Source organism: Hesperophylax consimilis, chromosome 14 (assembly GCF_061612785.1).
Source record: "Hesperophylax consimilis isolate HC1 chromosome 14, BYU_Hcon_1.0, whole genome shotgun sequence".
Lineage (NCBI taxonomy): Eukaryota > Metazoa > Arthropoda > Insecta > Trichoptera > Limnephilidae > Hesperophylax > Hesperophylax consimilis.
The window spans coordinates 5,083,479-5,108,824 of NC_142849.1; the positions used below are offsets into that span (position 1 = coordinate 5,083,479).

Here is a 25,346-nt window from a genome sequence, read left to right on the forward strand (position 1 = left end):
ACCGTGGATAACACATGGGCTTGTTGTGTCCATAAGACACAAAGAATGGCTTTATAAAGAAACAAAAAAAAAACCACTAGACATTAAATTAAATGTTCATTTTAGAGAATACAAAAATAAATTAACCACGCTCATAAAAAACACGAAAGAAAATTATTATAAAAATAAACTTGATGATTCTGAAAATGACAGTAAGAAAGTTTGGAATATAATCAATGAAATCATGGAAAATAAACAAAATACCAAAATTAATACTATTAAGAGTGTAATACAAAACAATAACATAATTAACTGTATTGAAGAACCTAAAAAAGGAGCAAACGCTTTTAACGAATTCTTTGCAAATATCGGAAAGAGTCTAGCAGAAAAAATTACCGTGAAAAAAATAAATAAGATGTATATTGAAAATATTCCAAATATAGAAACTAAACTTGAACTCTTCGAACCAACCAATCCGTCTGAAATTGTACAAATTATATCAAAAATGCGAGGTGGTTCTGCTCCGGGATTTGACGGTCTCGCTGTAAAAACACTAAAAATCATTAAAAATTATATTTCTACACCAATCTCTCATATTATAAACAATAGCTTTAAGACAGGAGTTTTCCCGAGCACGTATAAGAAAACCATAATCTCTCCAATATTTAAGTCCGGTAGCCCGGAGGACATTTCTAATTATAGACCCATTTCACTCTTATCTAATATATCGAAAATTTTTGAAAAAATTGTTAAAAAAAGACTAACTGCATTCTTAAAAAAAAACTCGATTATAAATGAAAATCAATTCGGTTTCACAGAGGGAAAAAGTACCCAAGATGCCATTGCAAAAATTTCATCTAGTATTCAGAGTGCCCTGGACAAATCAAATAAATGTATAGGAATTTTTATTGACTTAAAGAAAGCATTTGACAGCATTTCCCATGAAAGACTTATATTAAAATTAAAAGAAAATGGCATTGACCACTTAGCTCTTAAGTGGATAGAAAGCTACTTAACAGAGAGACCTCAAATTGTAAAATTAAACCAAACCTTTAGTACACCACTAACAAGTACATTTGGCATTCCTCAAGGCACGGTCCTCGGACCATTACTATTTCTAATGTATGTAAATGACATTTTCCAACAGAAAATCAAAGGTGAATTAATCTCTTATGCTGATGATACTGTTTTATTAATAAAAGGTCAAACATGGGAACTAGTTAACAAACTTGCAAATGAATGTATTAATATCTTAAAATCGTGGTTTGATAATAACCTACTCACACTTAATGCCAAAAAAACAACATATGTATTATTTTCACTACAAAAAATACCTAAACACAAAGTAAATATCATAATCCATGATGAAAATTGTGACAATGTCAACTGTAAACTACTTAATCCTATTTGTACTGTAATCAACTCTTCTTCTGAAATTAAATATCTTGGTGTGATCATCGATGAAAATTTGAAATGGAAAAGCCATATTACGGAGTTAGTAAAGAGAATAAGGAAATGTATATATATATTTGTTAGGTTAAGAAATATTTTAAATGTGAAAATACTAAAAAATGTATATTATGCTCTTGTCCACTCCCTGCTTATTTACGGAATCATAGGTTGGGGAGGATCTTATAAAAACAACCTAAACTCAGTAAAAGTCTCGCAAAAAATTATTATAAAGGTAATACTTAAAAAAAACTCTACTTTCCCAACAAAATTGCTTTTTAAAATGTTTCCAGTACCAAATATTGATGATATATTTAAGCAAACTTCAATTATAAAAATGTGTAAAGAAAAAAATAACACAGAATATCAAGAATTTTACAAACTGATGAGAAATGGAAATCAATTTATTACGCCAATCTTTAAAACAACTCAAATGCAAAACCATTATATTTACCAAGCCATAAAAAACTACAATAATCTCCCTTCCGAATTGCGCTGTATTACGAACCAACAAGAACAAATGAATAAAATCAAACTTTTTTTCAAAAAAAACTTATATTAAAAAAATATATGGATATACTATATTTATATTTTACACATAACATTGAATCACTGAAGTAAGAATCGTGGCTCCCTTATCAGGCACAAGAGCTCCTCTTTTCTGATAAGGTATACATGAGCAATTAAGTACCTAAATATTATAATTTGCAAAAAAATGTATGTATTAATGTAACTATGATCTATATTAAAATAATAAAAAAAAAAAAAAAAAAAAATTATATAGGTACATACAGAGACACAACAAAGGTCTCGAAACCTACTTTTTACATAGGATTTGTACCTTTTTCTGAGAGGAAAAACCTATCTATGTAAAATACGAAGTTTTAGAAATAAAATTTTTAAAAAATCAAATTTTTTTGATTATATTTTATTATTACGAGGAAACATATTTTAAATATATAATAATCTTTGAAAATTTTTTGTATTTCCCAAATTATTTTTTTTTCTGAAATAGAACTCTGATTGAATATCTATTATTATCTTCAAACCTTTTCTGATGTGAAATGCTCAATAAGTTCGTTGATCGATTTGAAAACAAATTAATATTTTTATTGGTTTGATAATAATAATAATTGTCGTACCACGCTGTGAGCACCCACCAAATAAATCGTCAATTTCCTTTGAATTGCCTCTCACGACGGTTATTCCATCTTCTACAGTTCCACAGGGGACCGAACTCATAAAACGTCAATTCATCTTTAGCTCCCATTAAGCTAAAAACCAACATTATTTGAAATTGTTTAGATCTAATAGATGTGAATTGAATATTTGGAAATTAAATAGTAAGCAACGCGTTTTAGTTTAAAATAGGTAAAATGATGAGGGTTATGTTTATTAACAAAATATATTATTTTGCTAAACTGTTTTAAGATTTGATCACTGTTGTATTGCCATTTTCTGCTGTTCATCACATTCTAAGTATTCTGACAGATTACCAAATTTGAAGTGAACAAAAACGGCGATAACATTTTTGATTACTTAAATCGAAATGTAAAACATAATATTTAATTTAAGCAATAATAAAAATGTGTTTTGAAAAGTAACACAGTAAGCAATTTCACAGAAAAAATGTGTGTTCTACTGGTATTTTATTAAAGCATCTTTAATATGAAGAGATAAAATTTTTAAACCGAAAACAAATAATTTTGATTTTTTTGAATAAGTCGCATTGCATCGCCTTAATGTCAAAGTATTGTCCTCTACTTGACAGTAGAGGTGAGTAAAATAAGGCGAAACTATTTAAGGAAACAGTTGTTACAGTTTCGCTAGTTTCTGAGATAGTCGTGTTAACTAACGAACTAACTAACCATCACGCGGTTTCGCCGCAGGGGTAGGCAGAGAGGACGGACAACCAAACAATTCGGTCTTGGCACACATTTCTTGCCACATTCACATTTATACATCGTCTCATACATACTCTTCTATTATTCTGACTCTTGACATGGACAGACTCGAGTATCTGATTCACTTGATCGTGCCATGTCTTCCTCGGGCTATTGCTATCGATGGCTCGGGTACCCAACTGCGCATGTAATAAACCTGCACGAAATTATTCTGAGAGAGCATAATTCGATCAAGAATTAGTTCCTGCAAAACGAACTAATTAGTAGGTAATAAATAATTAACTGATATAATCTACCTGTCGCATCTGAACTTTTTCCCGAAACTCCATCGCTGATCGTTGCTACAAAAAGTTTTTAGCGTCAAACGGTCTCGCCGCAACTGATTTTTTCTAATTAATTAAATCAAAACGGTTTCGGTCATTTTGAAAAATAAACTGATACGCCCACCTCTACTTGGCAACAATATTTTATCCGGAAGAAAAAATGATCTCATCCATCCACTACAAAGTATGATGCTGCGAAAAATAATAAATAACTTTTCCAGCCGAGCGTATTAGCTTAGTAAAATGTCACAGTGCCAGTCAGTAGCTTGTATCAAGTAGCAACGGTGCGCGGCGTGCCCAGTGTGCGGGTTTAGGCGTCCCGACGCGCGACGCCTGCCCCGGGGGCGTCGGAGTAATTACGCCGATGTTATTATCGCCGCGGGGCGGGAGGGTGATAAACTGTCTTCAGCGGGGGGCAAATACAGTAACCCACATACGGATTCTGCTACGTACTCTAGACACTACATAGCTCATAGAAATACACGTGTTCCTACTAGAAAGCACAAATAACCTACTCGTTTGTAAAATATAAAACGCAGTACGAGTAAAATATGGAGCACATTACTTACATACATGTCATGTATACTAGTTACTTCTAGTGTAGCCATTCGGTATCTACATTTATGGCGTAATAAAGAACCTGCACTTACAAAGACGCTACTGCTAATTATAATAACTTGAGTTAAGTTGGTAGGTACATATATTTATGTATCGAGTACCTACCTACCAACATATCTACAGATTATTCATTCAGGAATAACGTCATTGGAATACACTTCGCGTTTGGGTATAAAATGTATCACTTACCTAAGAAATACCTTAATTTGTACGTAATACCTACTGATTTAGTCACACGATTTTCTATATTTTAATAAGAACTTACTTATATTGTGAGAAAACCGAATTCATGATATTACTTTCCTTTTTAATTATTAGGTAAATCATTTATGTTTACAAGCTTAACAAAAGAAACAATTAAAATAATGTTGTTTGCAATAGACAATAATTTACGTTCACATGAATTAAAATGGAAATTTATTTCTATTCCGATCGTACGAAATAATAATTACATCATAATCGTTTTATAACCCGTTCGATAAATCTTGCTTTACATAGTTTAATTTTCAAAGCTGTTAATAATAATAAAATGAATGTTTAGAATTATTACCTAAGTAAAACCACCTACATGATTTAGATATCTATTTACTAATATAGTTAGGTATCTATGAGGTTATTAGGACATCAAGAAGCAATAATGCTAATTGATCACTTGACCTGAAATTATTCTAGGCTATAAATTATAGAACAGTTTTGAAGTTTTACCAATTTTATAAACATTATGTCCAAGCGAAATCAGCGTATCAGATTTTTATAAGCTCATTTTATAATCAGGTAGGTTTTCACTGATTTTAAAATAAATTTAAAAGATTCTTCTGAGATAAGATTGAAAGATTGCTCTGAATTTATTACCTAACAGAGACGCAATTCTAAATTTATTAGGTGTTTACAATTTATGTAGAACTTAAAAGAGCATTTTATATTCAATTGTGTACAAAATACAACAAAAATAAATAAATATAATAAGGTTTATGGTTTTAAAGGTCAATTACACAATATTGTATTTGTCATCATTTCTCGAAATAATTGTGTTTGTATATGGACAAAACTATTTTTAACGGGCAGTAATAAATTAATTTAAAGAATCGTCTTGATATCTTAGCTACGTAGACACAAAAATACTAATTCTTCAGTTGTTTACGTTAGAAAAACATATACTTTGAAGGATTTATATCATGGTTTTGTTACATGATATGTAGAGTACTGACACTAACAATCGTTTCCTTGATCAACAACATAAATACACAAAACTAAACGCAGAAAACCACATTAGTTTAACTAATTATTATACTGAAATACCGTCTCGAAGAGAATTATACGGCATCAGTTTTACATAAATAAACACGCACTTTACCACAATATACAAATCTGCCTTGATAATGGACGCTCTAATGTAATGCTCTCCAAAACTTTGGATGATGAAAGAAGAAGCAAAACACCTTATATTAAACCAAAAATGAATCCCGACAATAAAAACATAGATATCTTATTAACAGTGGCACGCTGAATTTATGATATACAATCACACGTGCACGTGTGTTTTATCTGAATCAAATAAAGGGAAGATCAATTAGCATACAAAACCAGCTCTTGCCAAAATTCTAACGTGTGAAGTGGTTTCTTTTACAAAACCTCAACACTTCCAAACGAGGTCCTTAAATAGGAAGCCGGTACCTATTATACTTTAATGTGACGTGGTACGCCAGGTACCGTATACTCTGAAGATGAACTTTTTACGTAGTTATTTGATGACTATATATCACCAATCCAATGTTCAGCGAGATTTTATAAATAATCAAGTTTAATAATGAGAAGGATAAAATAGCAAACAGCAATATCATGCAACGTACAGTATTTTCAATACTGTGTCCTGTGCGTGCAAAATCTTATCTTCCTAATCTAAATCATTCGAATATGACCAGTTATAAAATCTTAAATTTACTGTCTGGTATTTTTTTAAAGAAATACAAATATTCCCGGGTTATGAATAACCAGACAATATTTGAAAATCTCCTACTATCACCACAATAAGCGGAAAATGTTTCTTATATTGTGATGGAGGACTAAGACAGCCGAGGAACTAAACACACCACGCCTGGGTGGGACCGAAACGCGATGTTAATTCAGCCACTGACCGAGGAAGTAAATACGTTTCTGTGTCTGTTTGTAGGTTCCTAATAAGAAAAAGCTTGGCAATTACTATTAATTTGTAAAGCGCATTTTTTTACAAAACGCCATTTTTTACAATTATCGAATTAACAAACAAACTTGAACAAGTCAGGAAAACTGCTCTGGTTTAGAAGCCTTGATGGCCGACATCCTTTTCAAATACGTTTTCCGTTAATTAACGTTCAAACGGTGGTCGAGGGGTAAGGCACTCGACTAAAAATCCCGAGGTCGAGGGTTGAAATCATATTTAGTATATTTGCAGCACGTTCCAGATTGGAAGAGTCTCTAAGTATCGCCCTGGTGTAAGACTATCAATCAGAATTGAAATGGCTTTAGCCATGTTTGGCGACAAGATCCAAATAGCCAGATACGTAGTCTCACTGGCTCCAGACGGTTTGGAGCAGTCGGGACTCTTATACGGTTTCACATTTAAAAAAAAAATTCAAAACAATAAATTACAAATGGTATCAGAGCTACAATCACGGACACACAACCGATATTTGTATTTTTCATTACGAGATAGCTGATTCACCCACGTATTTTATTTGAAACAATCCTAAGATGCCGAGTTTAGCTACAGATGTTACTTTTAATAATTAAACCCAGTGTAACCATGAATTTAGTCCCAGTGACTAAGAGTCGTGGCCTAGTGGCGTGGGTCCAGCTGACCTTGGTTTGGCTTCCCCCATTCACATCCCGCCCGAGGAATGCCAAACAGGGCTGGCAGAGTAGTAAACATAAAAAAATGGTCACTGTATTGTTGTAGTTTTTTTAAGTCTCCAAAAAATGTGAGCAAATTTTTTATGATACTAAGAATCGTTTTTTATTAACCTTAACCTTTTGTATCTCAACTGCTCTCAACCATCTGGATCCAAAGATACTATGGCATTCCTAATTGAAGCACGTTTTGTTGTAAGGAAGGGAAGAAGATGTTGGGAAAATATCTAACCATTCATATCTGGTCACCAAACACGACTAAAACAAATTTCGGCTAAGTGTCGGTTCTGAACGTAATGGTGGTCTTTCTCCATAGCGACAGTGAATCTATTTATCACTCTCGGATGTTACTCACATAGATACACTGTTTATTAATTTTAATAAATAACACAAATTAATCAAATATGTAGTTATCACTCAACCACGAAGGTCAATTTAATGTTCAAATTTTAAATTTGTCCGAAACATAGACCTTCAAATTGATTCCGAGCAAATATTAATTATTTTAGCATAGCATGAGTTCATAAGACTTCATCTTTTGCTTACTAGTTTCTTGAAACCTACTTAGATGGGAAGTGTGCAATTTTTTCGATTTGTTTTTTACTTAACCATTTATTTCTACTGTGTAATTTTAATTTTGGGCAACCCTACTGTATACCTTAACGTTCTGCATTTTGATATCAGAGGTAGAACATTGAGAACAAAAGAGATAGAGAATGCATTGCGATGCGTTCCAATTGACAATTGCACTGCGATATTGATTAAGTTATTGCTCTTGTTTAAACGGCAGCACAATGTAAAGGTGTTAAATATTTGGCACTTGTATTGAATTTTAACACGAACAATTCTTCTAAGTTTTTTTTTTTTAAATTGGTGAATGATTTTTGGATTCATTTATTTTAACAATTTAATCATAACCAATTTAACTAATTTCGGTAATTAGAATTACAAACCTAGGTAGGTATTACATTTTTCTAACTAGATAATAAAGAATAAACAATGGGATACGCAGGCACTCTTTTAAATCATAGGTAGGTACCTATATAAATAATATGATAAAAAAATAGATATTAATATTAGAAAAATTGAATTCTTGCGCAGGTAGATACCGACCTACCCATATGAGAAGTTTTTACTGTTTAAAAATTACAAAATTAAAAAATATTATAAGTTTCATTGGATTAACTTTTCTTTTTATAACTTTTGGTATACTTTTATACCCCACAATGTAATATATCAGTGAGAAGAAGGTAGTATTAATAAATCTAAACAATACAACAGAGTAAAAAAAAGATAACACACATAAAAAATATAAAGGTAACTGTCTCAACTAGAAATCATACCCAGGTTCTCTACCTTAGAGGGACAGCGCCGCTAACAACTGGGAAATTGTAACCTAATTTTTATACTTCATTTTTGTTTCTAATTCAGAATCAATCTTGTAACTAACATTTTCCATGTTTTTGGATGAACACAAATGTGACCATTGGTATCAAAACTGGTCAACTCCACTTTAGGTGAATTTTCAGGAAACACCAAAACAAGTGCTGGATTTGACTATTTTTCATACCACAGCCGCTTTTTAAACCGGTTTCTCTTACAAAATATGCGGATATGACTGCTTTTGAAAAATAAGAACTGTTCTTTTGTTAATAATGAACACAGTTCAATACTTAGTTTATTTTTTTTAAATTTTGGATCTGACCAGTTTTGATACCAAACAACTCAAATATGTTCTCAATAATAGACCGTAGTACCTATGAACTAGGTTGGTGATCTTCCTCAAAGACTTGATAACAGTTTAAATTAACAGCCATTAGCGGCTGTTTAAAATATTAGTTTTCAATATATTTATTAAGTCTTGTCACATTCGCTTATGGGGTAACTTATTGATGGGTATATTGGTATATATCAATCTAATGGTCCGTCCATACTTTTAATCTTTCATTTACAGCGCTACAAAGAGCAGAGTTTGTCCTGCCATTCTCAACATCTCTATCGGCCGTGTTTGGGAAGAGTAATGCATTTTTGGATGCGCTTTGGATCCGCGGACCACCACCGATTGCGGGGGAATTTATTGCGCCTGGTCCTGTCCTACGGCCTGCTTCCCTGGGCCATTGTGCCAGCCTAATTATTATATTTATTACGCACCGTATCCGTTACAGCTCCATTAGGTGCTGATCTTGTCAAAGGTCAAGCGCCTTGTTTATTTTTTTTTAAATGTCTAAACTTTGGTTTTAGGTGAAGCTTATTTTTTTTACCTTTCTTTATTTTCCCCATAAATTTTATTATAACGTAATAAAATTGATATGCATATTATATTACGTACACCCTCTTTATAAAACAAATGCTTGTCTTTCGGAAAGGAGAACTTATATGTATAATATTACAACTAGGTACTACCTACTTGTATCATTGTGTACAGGTATACAATTTTAAGTTATAAAGTGATAATTTTCAAAGCGACGTTTAAATTTAAAGTGAAGTTTAGAGATAATTTAATATACCTATACAGGTTCATCAATATAAAATATAATTATTATTATTTTTTCAAATGTTAATTCCTAATCGATAATAATTAAACAATTAATATCTTATATAACCATCTTAGATGACAATAGAGAAGACAACATTAACAGACAAGGGTAGCTAGAGAATTCTTCACTTTTTTTTTCGTGTCCTCTGGTGCATTTGCTTTGTGGGTAATCCGTATTTCGGTTAGAGGAACGCTCTTCTCAGCGTTTTGCGGTTGGGGAGTAATGCGTATACGCGACTCAAAAGACGTCGAAGACTCGCAAAAAGCGCAATACTCGCAAAACTTACAATGCTCGCAAAAACCGCAATACGCGCAATACTCGCAAGATGTGCAATACTCGTAAGACGCGCGATACTTAAGAACAAATACTAAGTACGAAAGTATCTAGTATCTACATACGCTTCACCTCTAGTGCCTAGCTATTAAAAAAAAGATAGGTTGTTAGTGATTCAAATTTTTTTGATTAGGTAGGTACTTAAAAGATGCAGGAAAAATTCAGAAAGCTTAAATACTCATGACGGGTGCATCACGTTGCGTAAAATTTGGAATAGGACCGCTAACAATAACACTCATTATGTACACCGTGATACGGTTCAAATTCCCGCGCCGCCTGTATTAACTATTTAAGAAAAAAACATCGCCAAAGAGTGTTTTATTTTATTTTGCCAAATTCCGGCACAAATATTTAAATTTTTTACTACCTATACTTTTCAATGAACTTAATTTGCCACATTACACAATAAAACCATAACCGAAAATTGGTTCATAAGTAGGAGATTTTAAACTACAAAGCATTTTTTATCCGCCTTAAACTTTATTTTTTTCTGGGATTATAAAATAAATTTTCCGAAAAATGAGTGCATGTATGCAATTTATCTCTAAAATATTTTTAAGCGATCAAATTTTAACACCGAAAACACTTGATTTTGTATTACTTCGTAGGGCTTCACCTGAAACATAAGTATTTTAAAAAAATTTAAAAAAAGATGTAAAATTTAAACGCCAGAGCTTGAGAATTCTAAAATATATATACTATATAACTAAAAAAATATTATTATTAAGAGCGAATGAACTCATACTTATAATGGTTTTGAATAATCTCTACAACCAACCAAGCAGAATCACTCATAATGCATTTATGAACATTCCAAAGTTCCGTTGTTCTGGAAGTAGTACCTAGTGGCACTCTCTCGCTGGCGGCCGGCTCTGAATTTATTGCAGGCGCGATAATTGCTGCAGTTGGTGCCTGGACTTATGGCTGTGACGTCACGGGCCCATGCCTCCAAGGACACCCTCAACGGCCGTTAAACTGTTGTAATCGAAAGTGTTCTAACGGATAACGGCCCGTTAGAAGGCGTTATTCACGTGCGACGATTCACACATTTCAAGCGATATCTATCAAGTTCAATGGACGATATCAAATTTATTATTGTTTCGTTTTTTTGTATTTTTAGTATCGTGGTTTACTTTATAGGCTATGTGAGATAAAAGATTTTATTTAAATATTGAAGACAATGTAAGTGATTTCTAAACGAATATCTGAAACATTGTCTTCAATATTTAAATATTACAATTTGAGGTTTTACTCAGTAAAGTTATTCCGAAAAAATAAAAATAAATTTATGATTAAAGAAAAAACGTGACAAAATATGAATGAGGTTTATTTTTATTTTTTTGTATAAACCACCTTACTGGGCTGAGCTTTTTCCGAGGGGCAAAAATTTAATCTAATTTTAATAACTTTAAGGAAATGGGAATTAAAATAGACTAGAAAATTGAAAGAGATAATTGGAAATGAAAGAAATAAAAAGTAAAGAAGAAAGAAAAATTTAACATTAGTTATTCTGTAAAATGAAGTTCAGATTATGAAAAGGGGAAGAAATAGATAACGTAGATATCTATTAGTAGATACATCCCACTAGTAAAATAAATATACGAGTATAACAACAATGAATAAGCTGGGATTTGGCCGAAAAACGTCAGATCTTTTGAAACTACAAAGGTTTTCCTCAGGGGTCTGTTATGGACCCTCTTTTACTTAAAAAAAATCTTAAATTTAACTCAATTGCAGGTTTACTGAATGGTGACATTCTTTTCAACTGATTTGATCTTTGCAAAGTGGGTTTATAGGTCATCTATTGTACACTGCATCGACAATATGGTATGTATTTTATGTCGTTTACACCACCCACGGCTTAATACCACAAAGAGGCTTGTCCTAGCAAAGTCAGATAATACTCCAGCAAATGCTTATGACGTAGCCTCTACAGGCGATGTAATATTGTAATATCTAACGCAGTAATATTGTATGCATGATTCTTTATTTTATAGTGTGTCCGTTTAAGAGACGTCTTACCAAAAGTCGACTGAGGCACTCTTAACAGCTGGCTGGAGTCTTCTGCAATTATTAATATTTCAGAATTCGACAATTGTGCTCTTAGGTTAAAAATTATTGAAAAGCTGTGTGATGTAAGGACATAACGATTAACTGTAGATAACTAAAAAATCTTACTAATTATGAAACTATAATATTCAATATCTGTTATGGTAGGAGCCCATGTTGTCCATTATTAGTATTTCATTTTGTTAAAAATGGGAATATTTTTCTTGATAGGTAGGTTAACACATTTATACTTCAGGAATATAACAGTTCCAAATATTTTCCACAAACTACAAAGCGAGAAAATACACCTTTCCATCTATATTTTTGTCGACTTTGAAAACATTATTTTTGTTCAGTCTTGCTACACGGATTTCTGTAAATAACACCCCCTCCATTGCGAAACTCTGTGCCCTTTGTATTTGGGCACAAAATGGGGCACAAACGTCGGATCGCCGTCCTTGGGCGCGAGATTAATGGTGACGGGCAGACTCGACGCCCACTGTGAAATTTATTTGTGACGCCACTGGCAAAAAACACGTGAAAATAATACAAGAAAATGCGAAAAAAATATTCACATTGTCCTTTTGTTGGATCGGCGAGTAGGGTAGTTCGAAGATTCTTTATATACATACTACTACTAAAATAATAATTTTAGATAGGTCACGATTTCTACACAATTTTTTTTCTATTTTAGACATCCAGTCTGGTGAAATTGTTGATTCAATATCAAAGATAATGAGTTTTGGATGTTGTAAAAAATCTTAGTTGATGTTTTTCGATGGCTTTACAGATTTTGAAGGTCTTTATTGATACCATTTCCATTCCAAAGAATCTTTATATTTGGCTAATTCTCTTCTAGCCTCTGTAGATCAACTAGGAAGTTGTCCAATGAGCGGTTTAGTTTGTCTAAGAACTAAGATTGCTTTCCCTATTTGGCGTACATGACCAATCTATCTTGGTCTATTGGCTCTCACGCTTCTGGTTATGTAAGATTGATGGGTAGACAGAGTGGACAGATCCTTTCTGATCTTTACGTTTCATCTATTGCAGTTGCTTCTCTCGGACGTTAGGTTATTCGGACTTAGTCTACTCTAATGTCTATATACCTATTTAAACCAATTCTGCTTGTGGGTTAAAACAATTTTCCATTGTTCAGGATATTATTATGTTTGAAATTGGTTTTTTTATTTGCAAATTCATACTCATTGATTTACAGTTTGAATTAACTTACTTTAAAGTCCTTCATAAGGACTTTATCACTTTTGATTTTCTAGTTTGTAATAAAAATAACGATCAAATAATGCACCTGTAATACAGAATTTATTTATTTTTTTATTTTTTTAATGTTCAACTTATAACTTTAAAAAAAAAATCTATATTTTCTTTACAACAAAAAAAAATAACAAAAGTCGATTGATAGTAAAGTCAGTCCCACTAAGTCTGTATGAAAACAAAAAAAAACAATATAAATGTTTAGTAAGATTTACAGAAACTTTCAATTTTTTTGAAATAATTTTTAAGCCGCAGTAGTGCGTATGTGCGAGTAATTCAACTTATATATTCGGAATCAGCATTTGTTGATCTATATGAATATATGTATTTAAGGGTTCCATGCTAACTCAATACGGTGACTATTCAACACACTTTTAAAAAGTGATATAAAGTCATTAAAAACAATGAAAAAAAAATTTAAACCTAACCTAACCTAACCTACTTAACCCAGTAAATAAAGTTTTTGTTTCATCACTTTCCATGACTTTACATAACTTTTTAAGTATGTGATGAATTATCATTTTGATGATTTATCCGGTCACCGTATATAAGCTATAATACCTATGTATCACTCAAGTTCCTTACTAAAACACTAAGTTGTTGTAAAAAAACTGGTAATTTAGATACTCTAATATGTTATAGGTATGATGAATGATGAGGTATTATCGTAGCTTTCGGAAAAAAAACTTGTTGATATACTATGTTATTCACAAGAACTCTGCTTTTAAAGAGAAGTAAATTTATTATAAGTATATATTACCCTTGATATTATAATTATCCATGCCTTATTTAACTCTTATATTATAGTATTATTTATAACGTGTTCTACCTAATTTTATCAGATGCTATTAAAAAACTTGCTCAGATGTTTATCACTCTTGTAGGAGAAATCATAATAGTTCTTTTGATCTACCTAGTGATATGCTTCATAATGGTAAGCATGTTCAGAAATGTGCATGACATTTCACCAGATCCTCTTGTTTGAGATGCTCTCGATTATTATTACCCATGGTTATGTACAGTTTTATTTTTAGTGAGTATCTCTTATCTGAATCGAGCTCTCGAGAGAAAAATATTCTAATTCCATGTAATTGACGTTAAAATAAAATATAAAAAATTTAATAGCATGCTCAGTTACTTCATCAGAAAAATTATCGGGCTTCAACAGACCGTAAAATTGCATATAATTTACAACGGCACCCTTACACCCAATTAAATTGAGATAATGTGCATTGTCCAATAAATCTTCCAGTCATGTCTACATTGGTAGGTATATATTTTTTATGGTTTCTTTACATTGTTTCATTGTTTGCATTAGAATTTTTTAGTAAAGAAACATTTTTTGCGTTTTTTCTGCATGGCGATTAACAAATTATTTATCAAAATATTTAGGTATTTGAAATCTAAACTAGTTATTAATTATTCGCGTTTATTATTGTGACAGTTACTGTCGTGTTGGGTAGTAATGTGCCCAATATGTGAGTGATAATTACAGAATTTATGTTTTTATCCTGGTCATGTTTAAAAAAAAAATTATATTATGTGATATTGAAAGAAATTTTTTTTTCAAAAGCATTATTTTTTACCACAACGTATATTCATATCTTCAGGTCTGATCATTAGAAATTAATCTGAATTTTAAAAAAGCCAAAATTATTTAAATGGAATTTCTATAAATCAAAATAGAAATAGTAAGCATTTAAAAATCCTTGAGTAAACTATTGTGTAATTTAAATAAATAGATAAAGAAATTAAGCATCAGGTAGAAATTTCAAAAACACTATGTAGTAGGTAGGTAACTACCTACCTACTGGTATATAGGTAATCGTAAAGGAAAGTGATTAATTGGTTTCAATTATTACTTATTTTTTTTATAAATTTTAAATTGACCTTTTTACCTGATTTTATTTACTTAATTTTATCTATATAAGAATCTTAAAAACAATTTGTATGTTGTTTTATTAAATTATATAAAACGTAAAATCCAGCATTGTAAAACTGCATTATTGTAAAAAAATCTTTCCAACTTGACGTTTTTGCAAATATTTCCACGAAATGGAGGTTTTTTATTTCCTAAAAAACAACAATTGACTCTGCTTTCATCTTAAAACATTTTTTTAAATCTCATTTGAATTGTGAATTATTAGTACCTACGGAAATAAAAGATTTCATTGGTAGATTTAGCGTAGGTACTTACCCAGGTATTGGTTAGCAAGTATGATAATAATTATTTCACTTCAAGTGTGCTTTACTATGGTAATTTAAGGCGAAACACTATGAAGTAATGCTAAATCGTGTGTTTTTGATTTTAAAATTTACTCGCTTAGAAATATTTTAGATGCGTAAATTAAATACCGTGATAAATACACATCTTGGTCTTTAAAATAATCGATCATTTTTTTATGATAAGCACAGAAAAGAATAATATATCAAGCTTTTTTCAGTTATGGTTCTATTGAATAAGAGTTCTTTGAAAAATTATCAAAAAACATTTAAATACTTGTAGCTGAACTTCCGCAGACTAAAATAAAAAAAAAAACAATTTTTGGCGATGTTTATTTCTTACACAAATCAAAACATCAGCTATTTTGATTAAATTAAGGGAATTTCAACCATATCTCCATCTACATAAGGAGTGTTATTGTTAGCGATCGATTCCAAATATTACACGATTTGGTGCATCGCCTTAAAACATAATTTCGAATTCAGTGGCTCTATTCTTAAAATTACTCATACAGTGCTCCATACATAATATCGATCAAATAACGTGATGCGATGCGGGTATCATACTAATATTTAAGTATTTAATTAGAGTATTCGACCTGGCCAAAATGGGATACGCAGCCGGGAGAAGTTGTTCCATTGAAAAGATTCTGATCGGTTGTTACCCGAGGTGCTTCGGAGTCAATTACTTCATTGCATTCATGCAAATGATTTATTAATTATTGTGTCGGTGTCTTCATTAAAACACCTACCCTACGCATGTTAAAAGAAGTGAGTTATTTTTAAATTTAAATATAAACTAGCAGCAATGTTAAAAAGCCTGTTTAAATATATCTACCCGTGTATGCATAAAGGATTTGTAAGCAATCGTGTGAATTTTATTCTGAACGATTGTTTTGAAGATAAGGAAATCTTTTTGGATGGTGACCACGTTTTTTTTGGTTGCTTCTAAAATAACTTCAAATTCCGTTCCAATTATTTTCAATGAGAAAAAAAGAACGAATTTGGTAGGCCCTAACTTAACACTATTATTATTTAGGATTATCTAAAACGAGGAGAGTGGGGACGTCTAGAGAAAAATGACAATTGCTAATTTATTAAAAATCTCTTCAAATTATTAATAATTCCGGTTAAAAATGGGATTGCATTCCTAACATATGAATTAACAGGTTTCCTGATAATTTTTTAGTAAATAGTTATCATCACCAAAAGACGAATGTAAAACAATTTGCCTTGTTAATAAATCATGACGTTACAAAGAATTTTCCTTGTAATGCAAAAATATTTGTTCCGATATTATTAAAATATATACCTACGGAATTTTCTACCAATAATTTGAAGAGATTCTTAATAAATTACAAATAGTCAATTTTATCAGTGTACTTACGTTTAAGTAAATTAAATAGGTAGGTAACCATAGGACGAGCGTTGTTGTCACGAGGACAGAGTTGTGTGGTATTTGAGCAACTGCCCACTCTTGTAGAGAAATAGCAGAGTAGAAAGTTAGTTTCTTTACGATTTAATAAAAACCAAAATTTTGATTTTGACAAAGTAAACACTTTCAATAAAAATGTAGGTATTTAATCGAATTCAAATGGTAAAAATATGTGGGATTTTTTTTAGAAAATACTAAGCTGTGATAAAGTAGTAGATTGACTCTACCTACTTCTTGAACATACACCTGCGTATTAAGTCATTTTGTTTTTGATCTCATTTTATCCAAACTAGTTTTCCTTATTGATACAGCCGCCCGGTAATTAGATGGCCAAACACGTATTTAAATTGGTAAATAAAGCACTCAATGCTTTATGACAGTGTTAGAAATTGATTATAATCGATTAAACGATGTAAGACTTAGAAAGGCGTATTTAAAAAGATAGATTTAAGATTAGAAAAAAATCATGATGAAAAAAATTTCGGTTTATTTTTGCTGCGGCAGATAGGTAAAAATATACATAATAATATTTGGATGATTTATATAGCGCCGTCTTTGTGCAAAAGCACCTCAAGGGCGCTGTAGGTACTGTAAATGTATATTATGTATCAAATTCATATGGATTATTTAAAAATTCATTTGGATTTTGTTGATTTTCTTTAGATAAAATGTTTAGTTCAAAGAGATTGCTTAAAAAAATCATCTTATGTCACGTTTTTGATCAAATAAAATTTATAATCCATTATAATACCTATATTGTTAGGCAATGTTGGATCACAGAAACATGTTATCGCAAAAATAATAAAAAAGCACTTCAACTAGGTACATAATAAATATCTAAATAGATATAGGTACGAATATTTATATGTACCTACCTATATCTACTACTACATACCTAGGTTATAGTGATACAATATTTTTGATTTTTATTGAACTTTTATGTATTCAATAATACTAGTATTTATTATTTTTTAATGTGTAGTGTATTTATAATCAATTTAGGACGCGTGACAGCTATTTCGCATTCTGACCTGTCAGTTTGAAAATGCCTTCGGAAGGCGAAACAGATGTCATTCGTGATAATAATTACACAGCAGAACTGAATATAAACAAACCAATATAAAAATATTAATAAAAATAAATATGTAAAACTAAGACAATATTTTCTTTTATTCATTGAATAAAAACAGATAATTATTAAAATTAAATTAAAGTACCTACTACAAATTAAACTTGATAGCAGAAACAATAATAATAATTTTATTATGAGTATAGCGCCGTTTTATTAAAACGTATTTTGTGAAAACATATTTTGGTACCTACCTGGCGGGTTTCCTCAGATAAACACAGTGTTATTAGAAAGATAAAGCTTGACGAAGATACCATTTTTCACGCTAATGACATAATATTATAACACTGCACATATTAATATATTGTTTACAAAAGATAAGTGTTTTTCACGGGTGTCTAATCCTAAATAACATACCAATCAATATTTCACGCAGAAGTACCTAGGTATATCTACTTATAAAAATAATGAGTTGAAAAATCAATGGATAAAGTATCTACCTACGCATGAAAATTATATCTAGGTGTTGAGGCTACGGAAAAAACTAATGCACCAAAAAATTCATGCTTTATATACCTAAAATATTTTTACAATAAAAATTTTTTGTCTTAAATTTTTATACCGTGAAGAAGGTGCATATACAAAAAATAGGCATGTTTTAAATCTAAAAAATATTTTCTAATTTCATGCTATGCCTACAGATTTTAAAGGTATTTATGTAATTTTTTCAGTGAGTAAGTATCTACCTACCTAATCACTTTTCATAATAGCAAATCGCGTAAGAATCAACGTAGAAGCAACGATATAAATGCTTTCCGATACATTAATGCTAGGCGTAATTTTGTTAGGTAGGAACTAAAAATCTTCTTTAATGCTGCAAAAATTAAAGTATGTAGCCATTTTAATATCAATGGAAAAAGAAAGAAGTTCCATAGTACGTAATTTGAAAGCAATTTTATCGATTTGTAAGCGTTAATTTTTGGCGCATTTTCTCAGCTGTCAAACTCTCTAGATGTCACTTCAAAGATCACGTGGTTATGACACATTCATAATAGAACATTCTTTCCGTTTTCTATAATTTTTCTATAACTTTTCATCGCTAAACTTACCTTTTGAGCTGTTCGAGTCTTCGATTAACGGCCAGCGTGGGCAGCTTTCACTTGCCGGCGGCACCTATCGAATCGCTCGGGAACATTCGAACATCCGAACTTTTCGGAGCTTTTGAAAGTCTCTCAACTTCTCAAATTTACGCGGTAAACATTTCAACGCCACAGTAGTTACAATTTAAAAAGTCATAGAAGAAGAAAAAAGTAGAAGCAGATAGATGATAATAGATTCAACAGAGATATGTCAACACATTCGAAATTTAAAACTTTATTATTGTTTTTTGCAACTCTGTTTTAAACTTTTGTTTATGTCCAATTACGACAGATACATTGTGTTTTTAGGCAGTAAAATCGTGGCGGTATTTGTTTTTTGATTGCCAAAATTTTTATTTTTTCTTTTGGATTTGTCACAGCTGCTAAATGTGAGGATGGTTATTGTTTATGATGGTAGTTCATTAGCCGATCGGATCGGGTTATGGGGTCAGTATAGGTAACCTCTGCGTTCGGTCGCGAATTGGTGTCTGCCTACGAACTGATGGGTGCCTGGTTCGTGACTGACTTCGTTCGGGCACCCGTTAAACAACGCGCGCCCGTCTCTCGTAAACGTAAACCAAAATGTGCCCGATGCTTTACGACTTCGCCTGAGGGAGGAGTGCACCCCCGCCAGAGGGAGACGTCCATATCGAATCACTCCGTATTAGAACAAAACAAATCCAACAACTCACCGAGACACATGGCATTTTCTCTTTTATTTCAGGCGGCCGGCTGTGGATAGGAAAGGGATAAGTAATTTTTGTGCGGCTAATTGATGACTAGTGCAGGTATTATGGATTGCGTTCGTAACAAAGTTCTCTCTACGGCTTTGAAGAGTCGAACTGGAATGATTGTGATAATAGCAATTCGCAAATTTTGCGATAATAATATTAGTTTTGATACAATTTCTATACCTAGTGATGTTATAGTATTTTAACAACATAACTGAAATATCCTTTAAAATGTACAGATAATCATTTCCACAGAAACATTGTTTTTCGGAATGAATGGGTGAAAAACAAAATTGTCGTTAAAATTAGACATTCGTAATTTCAAAGTGTGCCATACTACTTATATAACATAAAAAGTTTTGTTGATGTTGTAGCCTTTTTTGTTCAGTTTTAGGTAGTAAACTTTTTTTATTTGATATTTTGTATAAAGATTTTCAGGAAATCTGAAAATTCTTGATACGAAAAATTTTTGCAAAAATAAAAAAAATCATGTTTGGGTAAAACAGCATAACCGATGTTGTATTTTACAATCGTTATCTCTTTCCTTATTGGATTAAATTTACATTTTTCGAAGACTTACACCTCAATCTGTTTCAAACCGAGGGACGAATTGCATTTAGGAAGATTAATTCTAGTCAAATCCTTGTACCGTTACACCGCCCATCGTAAAATTTGTTTTTCCTTTCCTAAACATTTTCATTAAATAATGTAAACATATATTATTAAAATATGTACAAGAATTAATTATACCTAGTCTTGTATTTTAGATGCCTGTACAGATATAAATAAATAATAATCTTTGAACATACAAACGGATTGTACCTATGTAGGTACATATAGATCTGTATTATTGATCGACGAAATGTTGGATGAAATCTGTCAACTATTGTTGTAATGATTTCTCTAGTCTATAGTTAATAAGATAGAGTGTTTTATAAATATATTATATATTTGTACAGCGCCATCGAGGTGATTTTTCACATAAATGGCGCTATAAAAATCTTCTAAGTATTATCATATTTAAAAAATAACACTCCGCCACAAAAACCGAAATGTTGCAAAGAATCAATAAAGTCGACATTCCACACTATTTGCACCTATTTTTTCAGAAAAATGTTCTAAATTTTATGTTATTTTTTGTTGACTGTTTTAAAACCACCTGAGAATTGGAAACCGGTTTAAAAACACAGGTAGAAAAACTAAATGAACCGTTTTGTATTTTACGATCTTACGGAAAAAATTGTATTCCCAATGTAATAAAAGCTCCGCGAGCCGGTCCTAACTTTACGAGCGCAAGAGAGACGCACATAAAATCTCAAAGGCTACCGCAATTTATGGTGTGCTGGCACGTCCGCAGACGAACCCGTCGCGAACAGCTGACTGCGATAAGCTCCTCACCTCCCGCTTAGATTTATGTGCAAGAACGAGATGCACAATATCGGTGAATTCGTGTACAAGTTGTATAATGCACTCGGCCACGCGCGGCCATTTCAAATTTACGATCTGGGAATTGTGCGATAGAGGGAGACAGCTAGTAATACTCTGGCGGCAAGAAAATTCATTAATCCCGCATTCCATGTTCGAATTTCAAAATTTAACGGCCTTAGCGTGCAATTGTTTCTATCTCTTTTTATTGCGCTCGCTGGATTTATGTGCGAGTGAGTTATGCGTTTTTTCGGCGTTCTATTTTTGAAATATTTTTCCCTCCACGCGGGAGGGGGAGGCAAGAATAGACACGTGACAGCTTTATGGGCGTGGTGTGTATTGTTGTAGTATTTTTCATAAAGCTCATAGAATTTGAAAATAAGCTAAATGGAATAATTATTTAATTTAGTGATATTAATTACTTCATTTGTTAGGTAGTGAAGAAACAAGGTTAAAGTTCCGAGCGTAGTTCAATGAAAGTTGCAACAATATTGTTATTGACTGATTATAATATTTTGTTAGGTTTTCAAAAAACAGCGATTTGTCGATTTTTTTCAATGTCTGCTTAGTTAATATTTTTTATTCTCTTTTTCATAGGCATTAGGCATAATGATTTTGCAGTTCGCAATGTTCCAATAACCATAGATACAAGTCAAAACTTCTCAATATTTTAGTTCAATTGCTTATTATTACCAGTTACATAATATATTGAATTACCGAAGAAAACTTTTTTAGAAAAAAAAAATAAAAAAATGTGGAAATAATGTCAACAATAATAATTATTTTTAATTTTCATCTAGCACCCACACTCAGAAGCCAAGATATCATTGATATTCATACTTTCTCACAGTTGACACTTTATCATTATTGTTTTAGAAGTAAATTTCGCAAAAAAAATCACATTGGCAGACAAGGAGACAATGCCTTCCTTAAACTGATACCTGCCTAAGTAAATTATGTAGGTACCTACGTTGTTTCCAGTTTTTACTATAAACTAACATAAAGGTAAAAAATTATAATTTAATTTTTTTTTACGAATATCAAATCTAATCTTAAAAATAGTTTTTTTAAATTTATTTCGGAGTCTTAGGCAGTTGTGGCTCGCGGAAACTTTTTGTTGTTGAACTATATTTTAAAAAATAACGACATAAATATATTGTTTTGACATTAGTGGAAACATTTAAAGAAAGTAGCTGCACACTAACCCTTTCGGACCGCACGTTGGTACCTATCTATATTTGAAATTTTATGATTTAAGAAAAATTGTCTGTTTTCGTTTTTCTATTGCTGGTATATTGTTAGATATATTGTTTTCAATCCCTACTGAATTTTCTTCCCGATTTTAAAAAACAATGGTAGGTATTGAATGATTTTTTAAAATGTTTAATTTCAGTTTTAAAAAAAAGTTTTTTATGGATTTAAAAAAATTGAATAAAATATTATATTTTTATACATAATGCAGGATTTGTAATTACATATAAAACACACCCTGTGAGACCTATTGTTCTATAAAATGAAATTGAAAACAAACACGATTTTTTTTCAAATAACTAAAATTTTGATCACATATGTTTTACCACTGTTTGTTTTGATACAGGTCAGTTTGGTAAAGGGTTAATAGTAGACAAGAGAATATAATCAGATAAATAACAAAAGATTGAACAGTGCGTTACACATTGTCGTGAAATTTAATTTAATTAAACGTATCTAGGTACAAAACTATTTGGTATTATATAAATTAAATGTTGACCTGCCAACATGCTGTGTTTTGGCAGCTTCGTGGTTCAAATTTTAGTGTTACCCTTTATTAAAATTCTTGTAATACCAATGCTTTATAATAAATTAATATAAAAAAACCATTTTATCCAGGCACTACAATTTCTTCCGAAAACATCAAAATTTAAAAAAAATACTTGTTATAAAATAAAACATTGAGAATCACAGACCTCTCATGCAAGGAGTGCTTGTAGGCAGCAGTAGATGTATTAGGGTCGGCCCAACAAGTGCCGTGCGGTAACTCCTCCATAACCGTAAACATAATTCGCTTTTATCGCTCAATACGGGACCGGAGCGTTTAGCGCCAACCCTGATTTCCGACCTGCAAGCTGCGATCTATCGTATATCGGAACTTATAACTTGATCTGTTTTTCTTGAAGTCTTTTACAGAATAGGAAAATAAGTTGGATTATGATTTTTTGGTCTGATAATTTTTTAAGGGTGATAATAAGAGAATACTTGGATGAAGTTAGTAGGTAGGTAAGTACCTGCTTGATTACCTTACTGATCCGAGAATCGAAGTAATAAATTTCTAACCGAAAAGTCACACATAAAAATTTTTCAAAAGTCATACAATTTTTTTTGGGACAGTTTTATTTGAGTTTAATATTTTCTGTTTATCTTTATTCTTTAAATGCACATTCAATTTACTATGCATACACGATCGATATATTTTAGTTCTACAGTATATTATACCAAAAATTCCCAAATAAACGTTTGCTGAAGAAGGAAGCAGCTGTTTTGTTGGTTGGTGTTGGTACAATTTTTACGACGATTGTTAAGATTTTTTTATAAAAAATACTTCCTTAGTACTCTGACTCGTACCTGTCTACCGCCTTATGTAATGCAGAGCGGTGTGCATTCATAAAAAGTAATTGGATAAATGCAAGTCGCAGTGATTTCAAGTAATTTAGAAGCCAGCCAATTTACACCTTGTATCTATAGAGTCCTGTTTAACTCAACCATTACACTGCAAGTCACGTGGGTTCTGGTCGCAAAAAGCTTTTGACGTTAGCCGCAGAGGCGCTTGAGGGAAATTGCAACGAATATTTACCATGAAAAGGTGTTATCATATCATTCAACGTATGTCTTGAATACTTGAAGGCGTTTGAATGATTCAATTATATTTACATAAAATAATACTACCCTAGGTATGTCTTAACAATATTGAAATAATTGTTCCGAATTCCTATTGTTTAAGATGCCGTAGCGTGTTTCACCTGAATATATTTAAAATAATACCACCTAGGTATTTTAACCCTCTGACTCGAATGTGTCGACAATATAATAATGCGATGTTTTCTTAGATATATTTATATGCATTCTGAAAAGTGTTCTGTTAGTACCTACTAAAAAGTATCATAGAAATTGGTTAATAAGCTAATACGTATTACTAGTATCTCTCTTTATGACGCTTGTGTCTCTTCATTTAATAGAGACACAATACATATATTTTATTATTATTTGAACGCCACTGGCCAAAAAGAGCCAAGGGTAAAGTAATAACCTACCTACAAACACGTGTCAGTCAATAAAGCGATGTAGGTGACATCGAATGCGTCTTCCGATACCTAAGCAGGCAGGGCGTACTGCCTTATGAGGTACGCAAGGATATGAAACCTATGCAAGTACCTACCTACTACTTACTTATATAAAATAATACACCCGTAGAATAATATCGCTCTTAAATATGTGGGTGCGTATACGGACACGGTGGCTGAGCTTGGTGTAGTGCACATCCGACGAATTTCGGACCGCGTGATAAATCAAGCTTCGCCACATTGTGCGCCAGTAAATCATGGGCCGAGGGGGGAGTCGGGGAGCGGGGGGATGTTGGATTGGTTGGTGGGGGGAAGGAAGAAACTTGGGGAGGGGGGGTGACAAGGGAACCATTTCTGTGACGTCACGACTCGAAAGGGCGCGATACAATGTTACGAAATGAAGTGCTTCACAGTGGTGTTATTTATGGATGTTTTATAAGACGGTTTAATTCACTGATCAAGTACCCCGTTCTAACCTACTGAATACCGATTAATGTGTAAATTTATAAATGATAAATAAACGTACGTTCTTTTAAAAAAATCTATTTTATACATGTAACCGGGTTTATGGATGTAAACCAGTGGCATTGGAAGAGGTAGAATGAGATATACCAACAGTACCTACACGGTGTCCGGAAACTAGTGGTAGAAGCTAGA

The 25,346-nt window shown here is 31.8% G+C and overlaps 1 protein-coding gene across 1 annotated transcript in view; it reads right to left on the bottom strand.

The window, feature by feature from the left end:
- Positions 1-19,776, bottom strand: part of LOC149417817 (homeotic protein antennapedia-like) — a 434,064-nt gene extending 414,288 nt beyond the window's left edge. Inside the window, exon 1 of the mRNA XM_089639460.1 lies at positions 19,187-19,776. The gene's annotated coding sequence lies outside the window, so the exon portion shown is untranslated. The remainder of the gene's footprint in view (positions 1-19,186) is intronic.
- Between the last annotated feature and the right edge of the window lie 5,570 nt (positions 19,777-25,346).